This window comes from Macrosteles quadrilineatus, unplaced genomic scaffold (assembly GCF_028750875.1).
Source record: "Macrosteles quadrilineatus isolate MER2022 unplaced genomic scaffold, UCM_ALF_1.0 Scaffold_4__1_contigs__length_99947679, whole genome shotgun sequence".
NCBI lineage: Eukaryota > Metazoa > Arthropoda > Insecta > Hemiptera > Cicadellidae > Macrosteles > Macrosteles quadrilineatus.
This window is the reverse complement of record NW_026542597.1, coordinates 23,166,017-23,188,398: the sequence shown is the minus strand read 5'-3', so window position 1 is coordinate 23,188,398 and position 22,382 is coordinate 23,166,017. Positions and strand designations below refer to the sequence as shown.

At 36.1% G+C, this 22,382-nt stretch overlaps 1 protein-coding gene across 1 annotated transcript in view; it reads right to left on the bottom strand.

Moving 5' to 3' along the window:
• Positions 1-3,534: 3,534 nt before the first annotated feature.
• Positions 3,535-22,382, bottom strand: part of LOC128991640 (toll-like receptor 6) — a 70,036-nt gene continuing 51,188 nt past the window's right edge. The window contains exon 2 of the mRNA XM_054414711.1: positions 3,535-4,984. The gene's annotated coding sequence lies outside the window, so the exon portion shown is untranslated. The remainder of the gene's footprint in view (positions 4,985-22,382) is intronic.

Here is a 22,382-nt window from a genome sequence, read left to right as displayed (position 1 = left end):
GAAGGTAACACATTTCGGCAATCTATGTTGAAATATTCAGACCAAATGTTGTTTAATAAACTTAGTCCTGTCACAGTACAAATTTTCCGTGTATTCCGTGTGGTATTCTTAAACTACTTATTCCTGATAACGTTCTTTCAATCACATAAGTAGACGGTTTCATTATTTAACTCAAAACAATATAAACCCCACAATTTCACAATGACATCTCAAACGTGACGAAGATTCCTGAAAAGATTGACTGGTCTGACAAGACGGCAGCTGCTGCTGAGAAGATACGTCATGCGTGTTGGAAGAAAAATCGGACCGGATTATTAGTTTTTGTCACCGGCGTCATATGCAAATGACACCCCAATATGAACAGCGCAGCTGCATGGTGTCATAGTCTGGGCCTGCCCCTCAACAGGGGTAGGCCCTATGCTAATATGAGGTAGATAGACGCGCCACACGCATTATTGACGTACAGTGAAAATTTGACTATTTTAGTGTTTGTAATGATTTTTTAAAGAATCGAATGAAAGTCCAGCAATAAACATGTAATAAATACTATACAAAATCGATTTCCAAAAGATTGCGCGTGCTAAATGCATAATTAATCACGTTTAGTGAACATTTGACTATTATTTTTTAATAATTCTTTGAATGAAATGTATGTAATTTATATCAAGAGTGTCTGAGAATTGAATGGACGTACCTGCAACAAAAAATGTACAATATCTGATAATATTCAAAAATGTTCTAGCTTTTATTCGCTAGTAGTTTTTCCCTATTTGTCATCTTATGATATTTGATGAGCTTAGAAGTGTTCATGTTATATTCCTTGTATATATAGTAGAATCGTCATAGGCATTTTCATTATCTTATTTCTAACATTTTATCACTTAATTTCAAATGGTATATACGTATAACTTGAAAGATTTGTTTTATTAAAACCAGTAGTCCATCATTATCATTTTACCTATTTTATAAAACATTTATCAATTATGGACAATTAATGGTATAAAACTGTGTTTATCGTTTATTCATAAAAAAGTATATAATTTTTTAAGAATGGCTGAACAATGATCTGTAATTTTCTTTAAACTCCAATCAACTATGCTAACTGTTCAACGTTAATTTTACAATTAAAAACTTCCCACTTTTAGATATTTATTTCCCCTGTCATTCACACGACTTTTCTAGATTAAAGTTGCATATATTTAACCACAACGTCATCTAAAGATCAAGGTAATTTCGACTTGCATAGTTCTAAAACTGTGTTTGTTTAGAACACTTCCACAAAGACAAAGATGGGCAACTGTGTGGAGCAGTTGAGTGGGTATTTACTCGCCTTGCCTGTGACTAAATATGTATAAAACACAGTTCACATAACAATCACAGCTCGGGTGTTAAGTCCAGTCCACAGTTGAGCTCAGTCTCTCAGTACAGTTCACAGTGTTCATTGCTGCTATAAACCAACTTTGTTTATGTGACCAATTTTGTCACAGGCCAACTGTGGTTGGAACTCATTGCTTTGTACCTCATCTTATATTTTTTACTCACCAGATGAAAGTAATACTGTATCGTCATTTTTTAGATTTTGTGTGAACATGTATTTGCAGTGTACTATGTATCCTCTGGCATCGTATGTTAGAAAATACTTGCATAAATAGTGGTTTATACATTTCTAGAAATCTCAAAAAATTATTTAAAGTCGTTTTAGAAATTTTTCCTGAGGTGGTGGGGTTATAAATATACTTTCAAAGACAATACCTATGTCCAAGACCACTATTCCTATTATTATGTTTAAAGACAAACGACGAAAAATTGTCTGAAAAATATTCTCTCATCAATTTCTATAAAGAATTTAACAAATACTACCCCAATTCAAATTAGCTTCAAAAGTCAAGTAATGTGGCCTAATATTTATGGCTTTATTTTTGCCTATGGAATAAACTAGACATCCCGTTCCCAAATAAAAGTTGTTGATCTAAATTCACTTCGTAGTGGTTGAATTGAGCTAAGATAACACATTTGTATTTCTGTCAAATTAGCAATCTTTTAACGAAACCAATTGAAAAGATAAACTTATTGTACGTTACAGCATGTTGCCTCATCAAAATATCATGTACCTAACAATAACTAAACGAGAAAATCAAATAACAAAAGCAGCTGTTTCTCATATATGTACTATTTAATCTTACAAATTGGCTACAACCGGTCCATATAATTGCGACATCTACTTTAGTCATTTGTGTAACCCTTATATTTTCAACATTTATAGGTACAACTACCTTTTACACTACCTTTTAGCTTTGCTTTAAGTACGGCTAGGCCTATATATAGCTTTGCAGCAATTTGTGAATTTTCACCCTTCCTTACAAATAACTCCCCTTACTCCATGGTCAGATGTTCGGAGGTTTCAGCGTCCTTGAGGTCAACAGAGCGGCTTGAAGAGATAGGACAAGTAGACTTTATCCTGGACATAATCCTTCAAGGTTCATTGCACAGATCACTGAGTAGCCAATGGCTGTGCGTACCTTGGCTCAAATTATGTCTGACAACTATAGCTCCAAAATATATTCTTATGATTGATTTTTTACTATTTAATTCAATGTGTTCTAGAAGTACATAATACTTTTGTTGGAAAAGATTGTATTTATATATATTTTAGGTGTATATTTTAAACACCTTTAGAAATTAATTAGTAATAAATAACCCATATTTGATATTGGTTTTGATATCCAATGTTGGCAATTTGATGGCAAATCATGAGTACCAATATACCAATGTTTTGGGTAGTAAATATTTCATATATACTTTCCTGATTACAATTTTAAATTTATGTTCCAACCAAAATGGACAGGATTTACCTTTACCTTGAAAATAATTTTCCTTAAACTGCAAAAACACCTTTATAAATGTATTGCTGTAGTAATAAATAATCCATTCCTGACATTGGTTTTGAAATCCAATGTTGTTGCTTTGATTCATGGGAGATGATCAATAAAGCAAATATGAATCCCAATAAGTTGGGTAGTAGAATAAGTGTTTCGCATATACTCTGCTGATTACCACTTTCAATTTATGATCTTATATATTATGATCATGAATTATTATGATCAATTTCAAAGATGTGCATGATTTACTTTGCCTTAAAAATACTTTTCCTCAAACAGCAAAATTATCTCTTTTATTCATTAAGTACCTTGATCATTATTGAACTGATTACCTCAAAGTATCTTATTAATATTTTGTGTAAGCGTTTGGAATTAATAGTAAAAAAACTTTGATTGTTTAAATGTTGCAGTAAATTGAGTGAGAGAAAAATATCAAAAACAATAAAGTTTAGAACAATATTTATGTTAAATGTACAAAAGCTGTTTCTCTTTTAGGTTTTGAATTGTAATCTTTGTTATTTGTAGTATTTGAATAACAATCTTACATCATTTTGCAAATGCATAAAACTGATATTTAAGCTTAAAACGACACTATAACAAATTAGGAGGAATAAAAACAGTTTATCATTTTGTATATAATACAACAATAGTTTATTTCATACAAAATATGTTGCTCAAATCACTGGTGTATATTCTATATTTATATACAGAAGCAATATACAACAAAATATACATGGCGAACGTAGTGGTAAGTATTTGCGTAAATATTATTCTAAGGGCTCAAGTTTTCTAACGAGATACCATTTTAAATAAATATTTACAAATTTAAATTTACATACGTATGAAATTTCACTTTCGAGTTACCCTGAAATTTTAGAGATATTTACATGAAAGGGGAGAAAATAAGCTAACATTTTACCACTTTTCAAATTGTGTACCCCTTAAAAAGTAGATCACAGACTAAATGTTTGGAAATGCCATGCGGTAGAATTTAGCAAAGATCCAAGTTAGAAATGGACTAATGTAAAAGTTAAACATTAAACAATTTGATTTAAAATACATAAGTCTAAAAAAAATATAAAAACTGGATATCTCAATAAATTCTCTACAATTACTGTATTTAAAAAAGTTAAGAATTTTTCCCATTGAATTACAACTTAACTAAATCTTAAACCAAAGCACATGTGACAATGAATATCTCAAAACAAAAAATTGTTTCTACACTTCGAAATTTTCTGGTATCAATTAGTAATAATTAATAATATTTCTATGTCATTATATTTTCAGGAACTCGTTTTGCATTTCGAAAAATTATATTAAATCAATTGCGCATGACTAGCTAGTACATAACAAAACAAATCAGAAAAATAGAGGACAATAACTAAGCGCTACATCATTGTATATACACTATTATACAAAATTCACGATGTTATTGATTTTATATTAAGCATAGAAACAGAGTTTGACAGCAATAGAAACACATTAAAATGGATGCAAATTATTTAAAATAACAAATAAAAATATAAACAACAAGGACAAAGACTCACATTATTCCTGAGTTAATATTTCAAAATATCTTTAATAATTTATTTTTAAGAAAACTAAAAAACACTTTCAGCAACTATAATAGTTAATTTAAAAAATTAAAACAACACTAAAACAACAATCTTAACCAAAAACCTAACACATTCCAACAAATATTTTTTGAATACTTTCCAATTATTATAATAATTAAATGTTTGATACAATCATCTCTTCCGACCCATTCAACAATATAGGAACGACGTGCTAGCTTACGCACCTTATGAGCATTTTAAAAGAATTTAAGAAGGCATAGTAAAAAGTACATAAGGCTGATCAGTCTTGCAAGCTTAGGTTCATCCCAGACTTTAGGAATCAAACACAAACATAATGAAATAGAGCCGAAGTCTTACGTATATAATACAGTGCAAAATATTATCTAGAACTACATATGTTTACAATAAATAATCAGCTGATTTCTAGCCTGTCAGTCTATTTACACGAGCTTAACAATGTACAAAATAATATAAATCACATAGGAGTAGATCACATGAGAAGCCAAGGGGGCAGGAGTGCTGCAGCATCTGAAACAAAAACAAACTTGTTAGTTCGGTGGAAATTATGTGTAACAAAAACAAGATTATTGTGAAAAAATTATAATTACAATTAATTCCATGCAATTTTGTAAGGTATAGAAGTGTTTTGCAACCAAAATAAAACAAGAAAATGCCTTGTAAGGCTACAAAAAAAATGCTATTAACAAACACATATTTTTTGTAACCAATAAAATTAAACGTTAATGTTATACCTATTTTTAAAATGTTATTTTAAGAAATACATTACATAGTAAAAAACTTATCATTGTAAGTTTGTTCTTTGTATAGACCTACTGTATAGATCATATACAGATATAGTATTTGATTAAAAACTTCCATTTTAAGCCCTTTCTACGACTCTAACAATATAATGGTAACTAGAATCGCCATGTTATCAATGCGTTGACATTGCATTGTTATCGACCGTATTTGAATGCTACACGTTGTGAAAGAAAGCGTTGTCGACGAGTTTTTGCAGCGTACGCTCGTTCCCTACGGACTCGACGTTGATGTTTAGTTTTATAACATTATTTGCACAAAACCTGCGTTAACGTTGCGTATAATTAGTTCCACATTATACTTTCCTGGAATCTATTACACAACGGGGTTGCCATTGTTTGTGTTAATTAAATGTTGGATATTTATTTAGATTAGTGTATAGTTTGTTTACACAAAAATGTAATATGAGTTTGACTTTTGAGGATTACATTTTGATTTAGTTGGTTATGATGTATCGATAGTAATTTTAGAATCGTAGATAATATTGTAGTTAATTATTGTTTTATTTAAAAGGAAACAATTAGTAAATCATTATTTTTTTCAACATTGGAAATATTTTACTATATATTTTTTTTTAGATAAGCTGTACAACAGTTCTATTAACTTTTAAAGCACAAATCGTTTACATTTAGTTCATCACGGATAAGTAATAGGCCGAAGACACCACTTTCACTATTAATTTCCCCATTTCCAATTCCCCCAGAGGTGTTTCATCCCCATTACCCTCGGGTGACTAGGGGATGCTAATTCGGGTGGTTTTTGGTCTCACATCACCTCTATAAGCCCTCATTAATAAACATCTCGCACTTCGAGGGAGAATCATCCTTACAAGTCCCTAATGTAACAACCTAACGCAAACATATTGCCCTTGGTAAATTCAATTCTAGCGATAAAGGGGGGTTAATTTCGCCTGTGTGTTTTGTGTTTTGCGGCCGGATGATTTAGTAAGACTGGCCGCAAGACGGTACAGGGAATTAATTGACTTCCCCCCCCTTTTGACTCCCCCTTCCTTACAACGACCCCCCCTTCCTTACGGCACCCCCCTGGACTTCTTCTCTTATTGCCTGCGTCTCCTCTCGTAATGTTTAGTTAAAATGCAGTACAGCCCGCTATATTAGTCTCTATAAAAGTTCGCTTATTGCCGCTTAACTCTGGTACAAATTGCATCTTTGTTGGGGGAATTTTTATCGTGTAAAGAAGTTTCGCAATTTTGGGGGTTTAGTGTTAAAAAGCCATCCGATAATGGACACTTTGTAATGATTACGATATTTTAAACTCATTTCTTGTTTCTCGTACTTAAATAATATTCAGGTTTAGGTTGAATTACGTTTTGCTAAATAAATCCAAAAAGGAGTATAATTCCTTTTTATGTCCCACCTTCACATCCTAGATGCTCTAACCCAGTAATGTTTTACAAATTATACTCTGTAGTCTGTATGATGTAACATGTCTCCTACCTCCGTCTAGGGACTGGCCAATGGTTTGAGGCCCGGGCCATTCCCAGGTAGAAAAGGGGTCAGTAGACAGGCTCATTCATACAGAGTATAATTTATTATAGGCCTTGAAGATCAGTTGGTGATTGGTAGGATATGAACTCGAGACCTCGGGGACCAAAGCCCTTTGCTATACCACTAGACCAGCTTGCTCCCAACAAGTAAAATATTCTACTAAAATCGTAACTATTAAAATTTAACTACGAAATTAAGCAAAAGTTCAAACATAAAGCACTATTATGTGTTCCAAATACATGTAAACTATTCTAAAACATTAATGTTAAAGTTCTACACACATGCTGTTTCGTTAGAACAAGTAAACGCATTAGGGAAATACACCCAAGACTCGGCAAGCATTAGCAACAAAACGCATAAAGTCAATTAGTTGCCCACAAACGGTCAGAACTCCACCAAGTTTCCCTTGCATTACATCTTCACATGAGCTCCGGAGAGTACCAAATCTTTATTTGGAGCTGTTATCTTAGAGTAACCGAGAACGGAGGAACGGTGATTACTGAAGCTACGTTCCCTCTGTAACTGTTCCTTATAATTATTGTGACTTGTCGCCGTGAACTAATTGTTCCAGTCTGTTCAACTTTGCTCCCTTGTAATTCAAGTTATTTTGTTGCTTAGTTCTGTTACATAGTTACTCAAGTTTTTCCATACATTATTTCTGTTAATGTTAATCTTTATGACTGTTGAATTGGTGATAAAGTAAAGTAATTCTTCGTTTAGTTTTGCGTTGATAAAAACAATTATAATATAACGTCGCGAGAAAGGTCCTAAATTTATTTTAGATGTATTTGTATTTCGACTACGCTTTATTCAGTAAATTTCCTGTATTTAAACAATAAATAATTTTTTCCCAAAACTTAACCATCAGTTTAGACTAATGTTTAGATAACATTTAGCATATTTAGCAGTTATAGTTAACAGTATGGTAGCGATTAAACTCCTAACATCCACATAAACTTTGCTACAACACATATCAACTTTGACTTTGTGTTTTACACAAGAATAATTACAACAAAAAACAACTAATATCGGTGAATTCCGATAGCCGCGAAAGAAAAGTTCCGAAGAAATATTAAGAAACATCAGAACAAAACATTGGTGGATCAAGAGGGTTCGAAGGTTATTGGATAACTTTTATATGAAAAACTCCGGATTAATTCTGACCAAATGAAATGATGACGTTCATCCCTAATCCCCTGACAGCGTGACAAAAACCGAACCGCGTCTGTCTGTCTGTGTGTCTGTGTATTTGTGTATTGTGTTTGTATTTGTACATGTCTGCGGTTACTGGATAACTGGAATATTTGAACAAGAGGAATACTAAACGACTACCACGCAAAACACTTGTGTAAATACTGTTCATGATTGCTATGTTTAAACAATTATTAAATAAATTGTATTTATTATTTTAACTAATGTTAAACTAGGCTGTAGGACCGAATACAAAACAAATAATGAGATAAAGTACGTTTTATGTTAATGAAAACATTAGTTGGGTTTACGTTGTAAATATTGTGTTTTCAAATTGTGAAGTAAAACATATGTATAGCTGCCTGCATGTCTACACAGCCTAATTAAACAAATAAATATGTATGTCCTGTTTTAATCCCTTAGGTTGTTGAACAAATTTAAATTTAGTGAATGATTCAACCAAGTAGTATAAATATTATACGTAACTTCTAACACAATTTCTCATTTTTACGAAGAGTAGGGCTATTGAAAGTTTCTAAGAAGCGTCACACACAGGCTGTGTCGCAATTCTATCCTCGGGCGAGACGGGCACTTTATCACCAGCGCCGTCTTGCGCTCACTATCACGTAGAAAATTTAAATTGCCAAATAGTCTGTTCACGGGAAGAAGAAATATTCGGTACGTGAGCGGCGTACGTAGTGACTTGCGGACGACGATGTTCCCTACTAATTTCTGAAACTCTAATCAGCTGTTACACCTCCCCCACCCCTCTTTTGGCTACATTACACCCTGTTTTGTAAACAAGAAGCTGTAAGGTTCTTCAGTTGTCATTTCCCCCTTAAGTGGGAGGCTTTTGTTTAACGTGTTCAAGTCGGAGAGCGGATTAGGGTGAAATTATGCTAAGTTGGATTTGAGTAAAAGGATTTGGTAGGGGATGAGATTTAAATTCATGCTCATGTACGTAGTTATTAATATCACGATTTACATATACAAAAAGGAAATCGTTTTACAACTAAAGACACATTGGATTGAAAATATATAACCATGTAACCGATGAAAATAAATCCTTACTTTTTCATCCAATATAAATTGCAAGGCCAACATTTGTAAAATCGAAATATTAAACCACAATCGGAGCTGACTAATCCTACAGAACGTATAAATTCAGTTAAAACTGTCGAACCGAAATCGACTCCAATATGTAACCGGATCGCAGCGTTTCGTCGCAACCGCGTAAAAACGACGGTTTTCACCATTAACGATAAGCCGTGTATTAACTTGTTCGCTTTAGACGGTCGGGGACAACTTTTTTAATCGCGGCGCTGTCCGTCACTCAGGGTTTAATCTGGGGGGTAATTTCGTAGTCGCCTCCCCCCCCACCCCAACCGAAATGAACAATGAATATGTCTGTTTTTTGTGAAACAGTGAAAAGACCAAAGTTTGTGATTTTTAAACACTTATTTCAAAACCACATCTTAATTTGTATCTGTTGCCAAAAAATGTAGCTTTTTATTCCCCAAAGTGGTACTTGAGGTACTTTCTGAGAGTTTGTAACAGTCATTAGATAGTTAAAATACCATTCAGTACCATACTTAAATTCCTTAATTTCACTTTTTTCAGTTTTTCAACTTTTTACAAATATTCTGTATGCATATTTTGTGGAACACTGCATTTAAATAAAATATTATACTTAAACCTCCATAGTAAAAAAAAATCTTCTAACTAACAAACTACCACTCAAAATCAAACCCCAGACCACTACAACATACGCCTTCATACAACATCCCGCCATGAATGATGAAACATGAAACCTCCGCTAAACAAAGTGCAATTAATGCAAGTACAATAGCTGAGTAAACAGTTGAAACTTTTTCCCAGAAAGACGTTTAGCTGAGATGATTCCGCGAACGTGGAAGAGGAAGATTACGAGTAATGACATAGGAGATGGTCTCGGTCTTGAGAATACAGCGACAAAAACGCGGGTCAGGCGCTGCGCGGCGCTCCACGACCTTGGGCCATAATAACCGATGCAACTCCGGGCTGCAATTAAATTTAATTACAGACGGTTTAATTACCATCCACCGTAGTAACTAGACCGGTCGCTGAGAATTATAAGCAAATTACTCCGACAGCCAATGAAGCAAAAATTGCTCCAATTTAATTTCGTGAATATATGATGATTTTCAATTGTTGCTTGCCAAGATAATTGTTGACCAGGTGATAGGTGAGTTTGTTTTACAAAGTGGTTTGACTGTACACTGTGAGCTAGTTGTATGTTGGACAATTTAAGTGACATGCAGTTTTACAGTTGGTTTCAACAGAATTAATTGTCAGTGAGACTACAGAGAAAAAACTAAAGATTTTAATATACAGGTAGACGGATGGATTTCATTGTTCTATGGTGGGACGTACATTAAAGGATTTGAATAAAAAAAAGTTATTTTACAAGAGTAGCTAGATCATGTTAGATCAACTTTAAGCTGTGTAAATTGTAGCATACACATTTCCTTAATGATACTAACATCTACAACAAAAGATGTTACAACGCGTCGCTTCGAACAAACAGATAATCTCTTCACATCTAGAAGCGGAATACTCAAAGTTTCTCAGGAAGTGATTTCAAGCAAATGAGATAAACACGAAAACATTGCCGCGCAAGAACAACATGGGCCCAGCCTCAGTTAGTTATGTTTTCCATTAAATAAATTGACTAAGAAAGGCAGAAGAGAGAGAAAGTTGGGATAAACTTGCTACAATTACAGCGAGTTCATTTGAAGCTGCTTCAACTGATTATTAGGAGGAATTCGCTCAAGGGTTTAGGCTCTGCTTGTATCAAGACTCCACCAGAATTCTCAAAAAGTCATTATCTAATGGATCAACATCACTGAAACGTCTTTAAATTTAAAACTTTTAAAAACTTTCTGTTTGAAATTCGAAACTAAACTGAATTCATTAAAATAATTCAGCTATTATTATGCAACTGTAAAGTAGCTTCTTTGGTATAATTTAAATCTAATTATTGCATCAAAGGTGGTAATTACGATGCTAATTATTGGGCAGATATTTGACACAAGTTGTTTTAATTGGTGAATTGAGTTATGTCTTGTTTATTCGGTAATAACGCGGTATCTGACAGAATCCAAATGAATTGTGTATGTCTTGATGTGTAACTCGAACCAAGTGGAATATTTTAAAATAACTCTACATTTATTGTTTGTAATTACAAAGTATGCGCGCTACGCAGTAATTACGGTTCTTATTCAATTTATGGTTAAATTTCAAACTGTACTGTGTTATTATTACGGTATTGCTGTATTTCCTACACGGACCACAGCTACAACAGTTTCACGATTCCCACGAATCTCTCAGTTATTTTTCAGCAGGTTATGTAATTTTTTACTAGTTCAAGTTTACCGTTATTATTCCTTTTGGTAACAGGCATAGAAGAAATCTAATAGTCTGCTGGCGATCTAAAATCCTACATGAAAGCTATGACAAGGTCAAACCAAGTACCTATATAACATGTTATACTCTTTGGAGATTTAGTGTCTCTTCGCGCCAGCTTGGACTTGCACATTGTTGGTTTGAAATTCCGTGTATCTGACTAGCGTCAAACATCTCATCACTTTTCAAGACAAGACGTTATGACCGTTTTTACAACAGCCAGATCACTCACTTGGTCAATTCCATGTCTCCCATGTATGAAGCCAAGCAGCAAACATCTTATCACTTGTCAATATTCTATGACAATGTTCACACCAGAACTTGGCCATTCCATATACATATCACTGACGTATGAAGCCAAATTCTGACATATCCCGACTTGTGAAGACAATATGCCAATGTTCACACCAGGCCACACACTCGGCCAGATCCATATCCATATCACTGACGTATGAACCATTTGACATATCCCGACTTGTGAAGACAATATGCCAATGTTCACACCAGAACTTGGCCATTCCATATCCATATCCCCGGTGTACGTGGCCATATTGATTTGCGGCCAGCGATGAAGACTTCGCGACCATCAGATACCGTCCATTGTAAGTTCAGAACAATGGGGGAGGCATTATGATGCTAATCTGCATCTGGTCACGGTCCGTGTCCGCACTTCACTGCGGAGCGGCCATTAATTTGAAGAATCGGACAAAAGCTATACTATTTCTATTTCTGGTGACAAATCGCTGCGCGAAGCGGTCTCTTGAAACACACACCATCCCCAAAACACCCGTCCGAACTGACAGCCCTGAGTAATGATTATTTGATATCCACCCGGCAGAAGTATCCTTTGTCGTACCCGCCCTAATCTAGTTTTGCAACAATAACAACCTCCGTTGAATAGAAAGGGGCAGTCCGCATTCGGAACACTCGAAACGTAAACGCGCCCTGGAGGAAGCTTGTGACAATGGACACAATAAAAAGGTCGGCAACTGAGACGGATCGACGGATGTAGATTAAAATCTCGTTTAACGACGGACTGCATTTCACAAAGCAACAGTTTTGAGTTCAATTGCCTGTGAGCACGATAGTCGTAATGACATTGATCATGGGTGGGTAATCATAGGGTTATGGGAAAGCTGAGGGCAATCTGAATATAGATCTGTCTGCACCCAAGTGGGTAAACGTGGTTAAATTGTAGAACTTGTTGAGGTTGAGGCCAACTGTTACCAACAGAGCTGAATGTTAATTTGAATAAGAATAAAACGCTATGTTATTCGTATTGATAAGCTTAGGCCTACACTTAGCACTTAGCAAAATCTGGTCTTCGTGTGACGAACGCGTGAAGATTACGGTGATGTTGCCGACGTTTCGGACAAGACGCAGCAGAGCATTCTCAAGACATCAAAACTAACTTCTTCAATCGGCAACCACATAATGATTTTTATGGAGTTTGTCATGTCAACCAAAGAAAAGATAACCTATAACATTATTTTAATGTATAGATTGAACAAATTCTGTGATAGCTTTATTTCACCAACATACATTCTCCTCCCGCAAACACATTGCAACCAACAAACTGACACGACCGACGTTTTCTCACCCGACGTTACCGACGTCATTTGCAAGCCCCGATGACGTCACGCGATTCACGTCACGTGATACACTGTTATGACGCCTCCAGATGGCACAAGATCGCGTGTGTTGTTATTTCTCAGACCGCCAACGCGATGTTCGTGCTCTAGAGGAGAAGCCCGACAAATATGTTACCGCAACTATTCCACCCCATCACAACCCCCGACTGGGCAGATTTATACCCTTGACATGACATCTTGTTGTTCAGGTAAAAAGACAGAGGTTCCACTCGATCGCTGCGATTCTCAGACCATATCGTACTTTCCCTGTCGTATTTCAGCATTTGTCTTTCTTTTGGATACAATTGATTCGAGACGGAATGTAGCACATAACTCGTGGTTTGGAAGAAATATGGAGAATACTTTTGTTGGGATTTTTTTATTTTGGAGTTTATTCATTTTCATGAGGGAAATACAAAAAATGTCCTTTTGCTATGCTCACTCGATATTTCAAGAAACCTTTTGCTAAGTAACAATTAATTATGCATAATATTTTTTATCGTTAAGAATAGTTAATTACTTCAATGAAAATTCACATTTGATCCATGGCTCGAGCTCAATAAAACTCTCTTGATTAAATTACCTCCAAAATTGATTACACAATCTAAGGTAGTTACTTCACCCCCGACTGTAACAAATGAAGACCTACTAACTACTCATTGCACCCAAAATTCTACCTAAATTAAACTGCCCATAAACGAACGGAAACGTCAAAATTATCTAAGATAAACTACCCAAGAACATCATCCGATTTTCCTCTAAATTACTCATCCACGAAAATACCCATAAATATCTCCAAAAATATGCCTCAAATATTTTCCTTTGGCAAAAAGAGGTCCATAACTCAGCGATGTTTCTATGTTAGTATTGATTAAGGCATATCGCAGTGATTACTGCATCAAAGAGCCTCGACGTTTGAAGGTATGCCAAATTAGGACCACCGTGCGCGCTCAATCTTTTTGACGCGCGTTCCATTTGCTGACCACTCTAATTGGATGTCTTCTGATTAGTTTTTACGCTAAAAATGACTCTTTGACGTTGATTCATCGCCACTAATATTTGTGTTGCCTTGCGTCTATGCCGTGCCTTTTAGGAGAAGATTAATGTTGAATTAAATAAAAACTTTGAACACAGAACGTGAAAAATGTGTTTAATTGAGTTTAATCTAAAGTATTTTGTTTGAACCCCTGTTTGTATAACATTTTGATCTACTTGCGACATTCAATTGTAAAACAGAATGAATAATTATGACAGAAGAATGAATTCTGTTTTTCCCACATTTACTTGACATATCTAGATCCATCAGTCCTTGAGTGTTTAGGAAATCCTGGTGAATATCACAATGTTCATAGTTTATATCACCTAATTTTACAAACAAAGAAACAATTACACGTAGTGTGTCCTAAAACAGAGAAGATAATTGTTTTACACTAGTCCCATGACAATTCCCAGCTAGTCGCTAGTAGTTGACATTTCCTGAAGTAACGAGATTACAATTAACTACGATAATCACGAGTAATTCGGTAATTCTCGTCGCGAGTCGCCGTTACACTGTTATTTGCTAACTAGGCTGGTTAATCACTCAAGATTAGCTGACAATCATGAGAATCCTCAGCTAATTGCTGGATGAGTTTAGCACACAAAAGAATGGTAGCCGGAAAACCGTTTAAATCTAAGTGTCGGCTTTCAGCTTCTAGGTGTCCGACGGTAAAAACAACGCTTTAATTGTCCGTTGGAGGCAAAGATGGATACAATTCGGACCGGAAACGCACCGCCTTAAACAATTCCAACTTCCGGTGTAGACTCCGCCCCCGATACGCCTGAGGGCTTCCACCAATGGCAAGCTGAGGTAATTAAATTGCGAAAATCAACCGTGACTGGGAAACCCGACCGAGCTAAGGGGCTTCTGGAGGATTACGTCGCCATTTTACCATTTATAGGGACTTTATCTAATTCGACTCGACTGCGATGAAGTTCTTATCTGAACTGGTTGTAACGCGGATACGGGTATTAGGTCGCGGCTTAGGCTAGGTTTACATACCTCCGTGCCTTACTGTGGCAATGTGGTCAGTGGTAGAGAACCAAGCTTGTGACAAAGTTTGGATTTGAAATCCAAAGAAATTTGAGAACTTCCTAGAATATCTCAACATCCACTTAATACATATTTTAAAACAACTCCTAAATTAATTGATAAAATAATTACCTAGCAAAAACAGGTTTCATGGATCACCACGACAAAACATTAACCCCTGATGGGGGTACCCGTAATGCGTCGATACGTGTTCTAGTCTGGCACGATAGCAGTATGGCAAAAACTGCGCGGGAAAGGCAAGAATTAACAGTGGCAATAACAGTAACGATTACGCCGCAATTTGTCGGCGACGGCAAAAACTCCGTCACATCCAGATGGGCTGTCTAGCATCTGGAACACCTACACTACTGCGGGTTACACGTTAGGTTAGCTCTTCATACGGTACGTTACTTATTTGGTTAGTCAAAATATGTTGAACAGGAAAATAAAGTGGAAGTTGTTTGAAATGCACCCATTCAACTTACATGAAAAACAACAATGGTGAGTTACATTTGTACTAACGGCTACACTGTCTCTTACAACGTGAGTTTACAATACTACACACACTTTTGGTTTGAATTTGATACATTTTGTTTACAGTCTCAATCGTTCTTTGGCAACAAAATTTGTGTTGGCTTTTTGATTTTTGAAAGAAAAAATCCCAATTGTTTCATACATTTTATATTTATATTTTTTATGGATAGTGCATATTATGTAAACACTTACATTGAATTTTTAACATTTCATATGAAAACACTGACTAACAAATTAACAAATACCTAAGATAAACGGTGTGCATGTGTTTGTCGTATGAATAAATTAGATCATATTCTAACAAATCCTGGATACAGTTCTCAGGTAAATAATTTAAAGAGCTGCATAATTGCATGAAAATAATTAGATATCGCTCTAAACGGACTTGGATGACAGACTGTGTGCACTGAACTATGATTAAACCGTTTAAACCTTTATTTAACGGGATTACCTCGCGATAAAACGACGGCGATATTAAAAGCTTTTGAAATCTGGAACGCTATTAAACATTATTTACGCCCTTTTCATTATTCGTAAATTGAATAAACGTTATTGAAGTTTAACTATTAAACATTTAGATTTTTAAGTTGATTAATTTTGTGTACAAATTCTACGATTAAAGGTGAAAGGCATTTTAATATTTTTACAATTTGAATTCTGTTGAAAGTGAAATGATTAACGTGAAGGTTTTATTTAGATCCTTGCCCTTTCACGGATACTGGCAAGGGTGGAGCGCTTATTGTTATTGTGGGCTCCAGATGTTCATTTGCATTTTCAGTGCCGGTGTTTCTTACTTGCCAAACTTTTATCGAATATTTCTATGCCTTCAGCGACTGTGTCCATTTCCCTTTTGTATGGAAAGGTCATTATGTAACAGGTTGCTATACGTTATGTAAGTTATATGAGTTTCTGTTAAACTTTCTAACTCTTAGTTTTTAAATCGAAAGATTATTTTCCACTGTGTGAAATCGTGGAGCTTTTCACTTTGAATACATTATTTTATAATCAGTTAAACTTTTGCACGAGATTTTGCATAAAACACTGTTGTTGAAAACTGATGTATTATTTAGGGGCCGCTTGCATGACTGCCAACTTTACCAAGTCAGTAACTCTACATTTCTTTGTTTACTCTGAAAGCTCTTGGTCAACCGAAAAGTAAATTTCTCAGAGCTTTCTCAGGAGAAATCAACAGGCGAAGATGAGGCGGATCCTTGAGTGCAAAACGTACTTAGCTGCCTTCGTCATACAGCTAACTCTCCGTCTGTAGCGCCAAATAGGGTCTGTGAGAGTGGATTTAAACCCTCGAGGAATTAACGAAACAGGCGAAATAAACAAATATACGGGATGAATAAGTTTTACATTTATTATAATTAGTATGAAGGACGTAAAGGGTTTTAAAGTTTACTACAACTAGTGCTCAATGGGTTCCTTCGAAGATCAACCAAAAACAAAAGGGTTATTATGTAATACTTTCTAGTCATAGAAGATTACTTCGTAATGATTCAATTCAATCGTATTCTCTTAAAATATTTGGGCTCGAGAAAGAAGTAGCCTACATAGAATTTGTTTCATTTCTACATGTCTTTCATTATGTAGAAACTCATACTGGATCATGGGAGAGTATTTTTTCATTTCAACGTATTGTTTTAGACGAAATTCACACCATTCGTAGACATGATCAGTAGTGAGGGTGTAAAGGTGGCAACATGCAAGAACATCATGGTGGAGTTAACAGATGGGTCGTTTTCTACCAACTTATCAACAACAAACATCACTCCAACCAATAAAACACGCCGCTTTTCCTATCCAAACACAACCACATTAGCGATAAAGATCCCAAACAAAATCCGAAAAACAAGATGCATCATAATTAGTTGATTAAAAAGTCCATACAAAACCTCAAACTGTTTAAAATGTAAATTCCATTCGATGGCGATGAAAGAGGAGGTTCCAAAATCCAAATGCGCTTCATCATTTCAGATATCATCGGCGGGCGTTAAGTGAGTTTGCGTGTCTGTGTGAGTGTGTGAGTAGCATGTCTGTGTATGTGTATGTGTGAGTAGCATGTCAGTGTGTGAGTGTGTGCGTGTCTGCGTGTGTGAGTTGCGTGTTTTCCTCGCCAAAGAAGCTCTCAGAGATCTCTGGTCTCGGACACGTGGTCATTACCTATTCGTATGGAAGGATTAATAAGCATGCCGGAGTCCGCCATATCTCAAGTTGTGTTTGTAGTTTTGGAGCATTAGTTGACCACAGAGCCATTACCCTGCTATTACCCGTGGTCCAGTTAGCCCTCATCATTCTACAGACGGTTGTTTGGAGAGGTAGTCGCTTGTCAGCTATCCAAGGTTGATTGTGCACTCTGGATCAATCTTGGAGTGTTTCCGGAGTGGAATGTTTGTGAATTCTGTCATGAACTTTGTATTTCCAATGAGGAAAGTACTTTCTGGATTCTCAGGAGGTCGGGAGTTTAATATTCAGCCATCATCCGAGGTTGATGGTGCACTCCGGATCAATCTTGGAGTGTTTCCGGAGTGGAATGTTTGTGAGTTCTGTCATGAGTAAACTTTGTATTTCCAATGAGGAAAGTACTTTCTGGATTCTCAGGAGGTCGGGAGTTTAATATTCAGCCATCATCCGAGGTTGATGGTGCACTCCGGATCAATCTTGGAGTGTTTCCGGAGTGGAATGTTTGAGAATTCTGACATGAGTAAACTTTGTATTTCCAATGAGGAAAGTACTTTCTGGATTCTCAGGAGGTCGGGAGTTTAATATTCAGCCATCATCCGAGGTTGATGGTGCACTCCGGATCAATCTTGGAGTGTTTCCGGAGTGGAATGTTTGTGAGTTCTGTCATGAGTAAACTTTGTATTTCCAATGAGGAAAGTTCTTTCTGGATTCTCAGGAGGTCGGGAGTTTAATATTCAGCCATCATCCGAGGTGGATGGTGCACTCCGGATCAATCTTGGAGTGTTTCCGGAGTGGAATGTTTGTGAATTCTGTCATGAGTAAACTTTGTATTTCCAATGAGGAAAGTACTTTCTGGATTCTCAGGAGGTCGGGAGTTTAATATTCAGCCATCATCCGAGGTTGATGGTGCACTCCGGATCAATCTTGGAGTGTTTCCGGAGTGGAATGTTTGTGAATTCTGTCATGAGTAAACTTTGTATTTCCAATGAGGAAAGTACTTTCTGGATTCTCAGGAGGTCGGGAGTTTAATATTCAGCCATCATCCGAGGTGGATGGTGCACTCCGGATCAATCTTGGAGTGTTTCCGGAGTGGAATGTTTGTGAATTCTGTCATGAGTAAACTTTGTATTTCCAATGAGGAAAGTACTTTCTGGATTCTCAGGAGGTCGGGAGTTTAATATTCAGCCATCATCCGAGGTTGATGGTGCACTCCGGATCAATCTTGGAGTGTTTCCGGAGTGGAATGTTTGTGAGTTCTGTCATGAGTAAACTTTGTATTTCCAATGAGGAAAGTACTTTCTGGATTCTCAGGAGGTCGGGAGTTTAATATTCAGCCATCATCCGAGGTGGATGGTGCACTCCGGATCAATCTTGGAGTGTTTCCGGAGTGGAATGTTTGTGAATTCTGTCATGAGTAAACTTTGTATTTCCAATGAGGAAAGTACTTTCTGGATTCTCAGGAGGTCGGGAGTTTAATATTCAGCCATCATCCGAGGTTGATGGTGCACTCCGGATCAATCTTGGAGTGTTTCCGGAGTGGAATGTTTGTGAATTCTGTCATGAGTAAACTTTGTATTTCCAATGAGGAAAGTACTTTCTGGATTCTCAGGAGGTCGGGAGTTTAATATTCAGCCATCATCCGAGGTGGATGGTGCACTCCGGATCAATCTTGGAGTGTTTCCGGAGTGGAATGTTTGTGAATTCTGTCATGAGTAAACTTTGTATTTCCAATGAGGAAAGTACTTTCTGGATTCTCAGGAGGTCGGGAGTTTAATATTCAGCCATCATCCGAGGTTGATGGTGCACTCCGGATCAATCTTGGAGTGTTTCCGGAGTGGAATGTTTGTGAGTTCTGTCATGAGTAAACTTTGTATTTCCAATGAGGAAAGTACTTTCTGGATTCTCAGGAGGTCGGGAGTTTAATATTCAGCCATCATCCGAGGTTGATGGTGCACTCCGGATCAATCTTGGAGTGTTTCCGGAGTGGAATGTTTGTGAGTTCTGTCATGAGTAAACTTTGTATTTCCAATGAGGAAAGTACTTTCTGGATTCTCAGGAGGTCGGGAGTTTAATATTCAGCCATCATCCGAGGTTGATGGTGCACTCCGGATCAATCTTGGAGTGTTTCCGGAGTGGAATGTTTGTGAATTCTGTCATGAGTAAACTTTGTATTTCCAATGAGGAAAGTACTTTCTGGATTCTCAGGAGGTCGGGAGTTTAATATTCAGCCATCATCCGAGGTGGATTGTGCACTCCGGATCAATCTTGGACTGTTTCCGGAGTGGAATGTTTGAGAATTCTGACATGAGTAAACTTTGTATTTCCAATGAGGAAAGTACTTTCTGGATTCTCAGGAGGTCGGGAGTTTAATATTCAGCCATCATCCAAGGTTGATGGTGCACTCCGGATCAATCTTTACAAATCAGTTTACATTTGGTAAAAAAAAACTGATTTTGTAGTGAATTTGTAACTTTGTAATTTACTCATCTCGAATAAAATTGCCAGATGAAAATTTAACCACTCTTTGTGTTCTACAATTTTTAAAATATTTTCAGCTTTAAACATAAAACGATAAAATCAAAATTAAAAACATAGCCCAGCTTTACAAAGTTTCTAATAAATACAGAAACGATATGACAACTCTTTGAAACGTCTTCCATTTACTTTAAGCGAAATTGAATAAAGAAGCAAAGAAGACTTTCCTAAAATAAACAAGAATTTAATGACAATGAATCAGCTCTGGAAGTTGTTTTCTTGGCGTAGTTTAAAACTATTATAATGTCGCTTAATTAAATGAGAAGCACTAAGATGATGAATTAATAGGAACAACTCGGCGCGTCGTGTCCCCAGAGAGACGATTGTTATTAATAACTCCACACAGAGTAAGGTTCAGTTTTCACTCGAAATGTTTAACTAATTAATTATGTGCTCTATGTAGGGTAGCCAATTATCAATAAGTACTAGGTTTTTATGAGTTGATTTCTTATACATTTTTCACAGAAAATCTTAATAATTATTTTCTGCAAACTATTGTATGGCTTTTGCTAAAAGCAGTTGAAGGCTTCTCTTTAGCCGGAAAATATCCAAAATCGTGTTTAAAGCATGACAAAATTTGAGTTAAGGTCAAATTTAGCTGATGAATGAATTTATATATATTCCAGATCAAATAAAAAAATTACTAAGACAACTTCATATAAATTTTTACGTACTGTAATCATAAAATAGTGATTACACCTGAGTCGCAACTTTTAACTAAAACTATGAAAAATGTTTTATTTTTATTTTTTGATTGTTTTTAATAAGTTGCCTTCCTGTTGAATTTAAAAACTTCATCAAAAAAACCTCACAAATAAGAAAATGTTATTTCCTCCACAGCAACCTCTGAAGGCCTCTTCTTCATCCTTCACAAATATCTCGGTCGCTTAGTCTGATGTTTACCAAGGCACTGATTACACGCCAAACTCACGTCTAGTTTGAGCGTGTCTAACTCATTCGACTCTTTTAATTAACGCTAATGACTCAGATCACAGGAACTTGGACCAAATCTTCCCTCCTGTTTACAAATTACAAGGGGTGCGAGAAACAATGGGGTGAAAAAAGTTTTAGATCAAGAATGAGACGGTTTTGATGTTCTTTTAGGATCGAAATGGTGAAAATGTTAGTTTGGAAAATTGCTTGTTTATTGGATTAAACGATTAAACTATCAACAAAACGATGATGGCGATTATTCGCGAATTTGGTGAACACCATACTTTTTAAACTTTTCATTGAAATGGCGACCATACAAAGTAGGTATTTTAAGCCAAGTATGAATGGAGATATGTGTAGGATAAGTGGCGTGATCTTGTAGTTTTGTTAGTGACTAGCTGACATATTTTTTAGACACAGCTCTTAATTAATAGCCCATACAGCTAATGGCAACTAAGAGAATACGAACCACATTTTTGCCTTGGTATTAACGAATTGGTCTAATAATCACGATACTGCGGATAGTCGTAGTACTCACTAGTGCAGACGTTAATCCACACCAGGGAATATCGCATCCACAGTGCATGCCTATAAATATCCACAATTCGTGACCTCGATGCCACCGTCCCATAGATTTAGACAAGCTATAGTATAAACATATGTTCAAATAACGCTTGAGTTAAGGAAATTCCACCTTTCCAGAAATTAATTACCAACATTATTTCTCCTTGGCTAAAGATTTTGGATTCTCCTTTCACTGAGGTAAAAACTTAAATCACCGCATGCTTCGATGAAAAAACAAACCTCCTGTCTCCAGCATTTGAGCTCTCAAGTGACGTCGTTTAATCGTGCCGCTGTGTCGTGTACGATTTTCCGCCGTGCGCAAAAATGACGACAAAAACGTCACAGGCCAGGCCGGTAATTGTTGTACATTATGGCCAGAGTAGGCGTGAGTCCTCGCTCTGCGTCGCGAAATTGTGTTCGTTTGATTGATGGGACATTAGACACGCTTGTGGTTCAAGGTTGTGGACTACATGGGTGGACGTGAGTAAATAATGAGTCAATCTAATTAG